General features: G+C 45.3%; 1 pseudogene; it reads right to left on the reverse strand.

Annotated features, from left to right (window-relative positions):
* Positions 1 to 1,896: 1,896 nt before the first annotated feature.
* On the reverse strand, positions 1,897 to 2,448 carry LOC120039133 (annotated as a pseudogene).
* Between the last annotated feature and the right edge of the window lie 2,139 nt (positions 2,449 to 4,587).

The following is a 4,587-nucleotide window of genomic DNA, read 5'->3' on the forward strand; positions in this document are numbered from 1 at the left end:
TGATGTGAGCCATTACCAATCTTTCAAAGCACTTCATGGCTATGGACGTGAGTGCTACGGGTCTGTAGTCATTTAGCCACGTTGCCTTTGTATTCTTGGTGGTCTCCTTGAAACATGTTGGTATTACAGACTCAATCAGGGACATGTTGAAAATGTCATTGAAGACAGCTGCCAGTTGGTCAGCACATGCCCGGAGCACACGTCCTGGTAATCCATCTGGCCCCGCAGCCTTGTGTATGTTGACCTGTTTTAAGGTCTTACTCACATCGGCTACGGAGACCGTCGGAGCCGGTGTAGTATGATTCAATCTTAGCCCTGTATTGATGTTTTGCCTGTTTGATGGTTCGTCGCAGGCTATAGCAGGATTTCTTGTAAGCTTCCGGGTTAGAGTCCCGCACCTTGAAAACGGCAGCTCTACCCTTTAGCTCAGTGCGAATGTTGCCTGTAATCCATGGCTTCTGGTTGGGGTATGTACATACAGTCACTGTGGGGACGACGTCCTCGATGCACTTATTGATAAAGCCAGTGACTGATGTGGTGTACTCCTCAATGCCATCGGAAGAATCCCAGAACATATTCCAGTCTGTGATAGCAAAACAGTCCTGTAGTTTAGCATCTGCTTCATCTGACCACTTTTTTATAGTCCGAGTCACTGGTGCTTCCTGCTTTAATTTTTGCTTGTAAGCAGGAATCAGGAGGATAGATTTGTGGTCGGATTCACCAAATGGAGGGCGAGGGAGAGCTTTGTACGCGTCTCAGTGTGTGGAGTACAGGTGATCTAGAATTTTTTCCCCTCTGGTTGCACATTTAACATGTTGATAGAAATGAGGTAGAACTGTTTTAAGTTTCCCTGCATTAAATTCTCCGGTCACTAGGAGCGCCGCCTCTGGGTGAGTGGTTTCCTGTTTGTTTAATTCCTTATACAGCTGTCTGAGTGCGGTCTTAGTGCCAGCATCTCTCTGTGGTGGTAAATAAACAGCCACGAAAAGTATAGCTGAAAACTCTCTAGGCAAGTAGTGTGGCCTGCAATTTAACACAATATACTCTACTTCAGGTGAGCAAAATCTAGAGACTACCTTAGATTTCATGTACCAGCAGCTAATGTTTTCAAATATGCACAGACCCCCCCCCCCCCCCCCCCCCCCCGTCTTACCAGAGTGTGCTGTTCTATCTTTCCAGTGCAGCGTATATCCCGCTAGCTGAATATCCATGTCGTCATTCAGCCACGATTCCGTGGAACATAGGATATTACAGTTTTTGATGTTCCGTTGGTGGGATATTCGTGATCGTACCTCGTCTAATTTATTGTCCAATGATTGCACGTTGGCGAGTAGTATTGACGGCAAGGGCAGCTTTCCCAGTTGCCTTCTCCGGGTCCTGACCAGGAATCAGGCTCTTTGTCCTCTGTACCTGCGCCGCTTCCTCTTGCACCCCCCTCCTGTGGGGTGTTTGGAGAATGTCTTGTGCGTCGTCTTTGTTGTAGAAAAAATCTTTGTCTAATCCGAGGTGAGTGATCGCTGTCCTGATATCCAGAAGCTCTTTTTTGCCATAAGATACGGTGGCAGAAACATTATGTACAAAATAAGTTACAAATAACGCGCAAAAAACATAATAGCACAATTGGTTGTGCGCCCGTAAAACTGCTGCCATTTCTTCCGCCGCCATTTTACACAGGTCCAGAGTATAGCCACCGTTAACATGTTGGATTAAGTCCATAGAGCTCAAAAGATTCATAAATTCAATGGCCTTGGAGACAGTCTTTTTGTTGACATGAATATTAAAATCGCCCAACACAATGATTTTATCATAGTTTGTAATGAAGTCATTCACGAGAAAGGCTTTACTAAGAATTGCTCTAACATTTAAAAGCACCATATTCAATGACTGTGGGCCACTCTATCCCTGGGGCGTCTGCCTCGATGTAATCATTATGATTGGACCCTCAAAATACCAATTGGGGCCCCAGCTGATGTAGAGCGAGGCTCCCAGCTCCCTTTGGTAGCCTGAAAGGGGGTTGTAGGAGTCTTGGTCTTGGATGATGGTGTTGGCCGACCAGCAGACAGGGACTAAGACCAAGAGGGCAGTGATGAGGAAGACAACCCCGCTAGCGTTGGATACCTTGGCCTTGGACCTCTCGTCATCCACTAAGTTGATGCACTTCCCCCCGGCGATGCCCAACAAGATGGCGTGCACTCCGGCGATGATTAAGATGATGGTCAGAGCCTTGGCGGCCTGCAGGTCCTGGAGCAAGGCCAGGAGGGAGTCGTAGACCTTACACTGCCTCTGGCCCGTGCACCATAAACCCTGTCAGATGACCTGAGCGGTGAGGGTTTGGTGTGAGATGAAGGCTGTCGCCTTCCACATGGGCAAAGCACAGATGATGATACGTCCCAGCCAGCCGATGATCGCCAGGGCCGCGCCCAGCATCTGTAGCCCAGCTGACATCATCCTGATGGAGCCCTGGCAGTCTGGACAGACTGAGCTGATGGAGGGAGTGATTGAGAGACAGAGAGGAGAGAGTATAGTCTGTACGGTGGAGAGGTTGTCAATGAAGAACTAACTTCCTCTACGTCTCTGAAAACAGGGTTACTGTGAAAAAGTGACAGAAATGGCAGGAGTTTTGTCATCTTTCTATCTCTCTGTATCTCTCTTTCTCTCAAGTGAAACTATTTTCCAAAGGTATCTCATCGGACCAGATTACACTCCTAACTAAAACACACCCCACACACATACGCACACACCCCATACACATGCACACAGACAGACAGACAGACAGACAGACAGACAGACAGACAGACAGACAGACAGACAGACAGACAGACAGACAGACAGACAGACAGACAGACAGACAGACAGACAGACAGACAGACAGACAGACAGACAGACAGACAGACAGACAGACAGACAGACAGACAGACAGACAGACAGACAGACAGACAGACAGACAGACACTTAGAGATTTCAAAGCCTATACCTCCATTACATAATGAGGTGTGTTTTGGCAACAGGAAGTGACATGTATGCTGAGACCCGCACAAAGCTGAGCGAGCGTTCTATGGTGTCAATAATTAACTAAGGCCAGGACCTTCAGCCCTTCAGCCCTGCTGCTGCTGCTGTCCCCTCAGAATGACTCTTAAATCTGTCACACACACACAGGCACACTCCCGGATGCACACACATGCACACACACAACCGTTCAATCTTTCTGCTAGCTGCACACTGTCTGTCGCACACATTCACCGCATACGTTAAATATGGCTGCTGTATGCTGATTACTGTACTGGGGGGGGCTCTCTCTCTCTGTCTGTCGCTTTGTCGCTCTCTCTCGCCCTCTCTCTGTTTGTCTGTCTCTCTGTCTCTCTCTCTCTTTCTGTCTCTCTTTCTGTCTCTCTTTTTTTCTCTCTGTCTTTCTCTCTCTCTCTCTTTTTCTGTCTCTCTTTCTGTCTCTCTTTTTTTCTCTCTGTCTCTCTCTCTCTCTCTTTCTCTCTGTCTCTTTCTGTCTCTCTCTCTCCCTCAACATTTGGGGAACCAATTAGAAAGCTGGTCCCTCGATCCCATATTTACCATAATGCTCTAATATTGATGGATATCCTACATCAGTTTTAGCTGTATAAACACTTCCCTGTTTGATATTCAAAGTCTGATTCCATAACTCACTTACAGTGTAAACTGGAGACCTCCCTCAGCTCAACATTATGTAGTTATCTCAATGTATTCTATCTAGAGTGGAAACCTCCCTCAGGCCAACATTATGTAGTTATCTCAATGTATTCTATCTAGAGTGGAAACCTCCCTCAGCTCAACATTATGTAGTTATCTCAATGTATTCTATCTAGAGTGGAAACCTCCCTCAGCTCAACATTATGTAGTTATCTCAATGTATTCTATCTAGAGTGGAAACCTCCCTCAGCTCAACATTATGTAGTTATCTCAATGTATTCTATCTAGAGTGGAAACCTCCCTCAGCTCAACATTATGTAGTTATCTCAATGTATTCTATCTAGAGTGGAAACCTCCCTCAGCTCAACATTATGTAGTTATCTCAATGTATTATATCTAGAGTGGAAACCTCCCTCAGCTCAACATTATGTAGTTATCTCAATGTATTCTATCTAGAGTGGAAACCTCCCTCAGCTCAACATTATGTAGTTATCTCAATGTATTATATCTAGAGTGGAAACCTCCCTCAGCTCAACATTATGTAGTTATCTCAATGTATTCTATCTAGAGTGGAAACCTCCCTCAGCTCAACATTATGTACTTATCTCAATGTATTCTATCTAGAGTAGAAAACCTCTCTCAGCTCAACATTATGTGCTTATCTGAGTTTATTCTGAGTGAACCAGGTAAATCACATGGGGTACCAGGTAGTCATGATACAGTAACTCACACTGCCACCTACTGGTTGATAATGTAAGTACCTATCTCTTTTACAAGCAGGATTACATCTGAGTAACATTGCAAGGTTGATAATTTCAGAAATGTAAAACAAGCATTAGATGATCAATGGAAATGTTATATAGCTCATTGCCAATTCACTGATTTGTATGCTCTTCTTTAAAGTGTCCTCTTTCTTTTCCTCCTACT

The sequence above is a fragment of the Salvelinus namaycush genome, unplaced genomic scaffold (genome assembly GCF_016432855.1).
Source record: "Salvelinus namaycush isolate Seneca unplaced genomic scaffold, SaNama_1.0 Scaffold256, whole genome shotgun sequence".
NCBI classification, from domain to species: domain Eukaryota; kingdom Metazoa; phylum Chordata; class Actinopteri; order Salmoniformes; family Salmonidae; genus Salvelinus; species Salvelinus namaycush.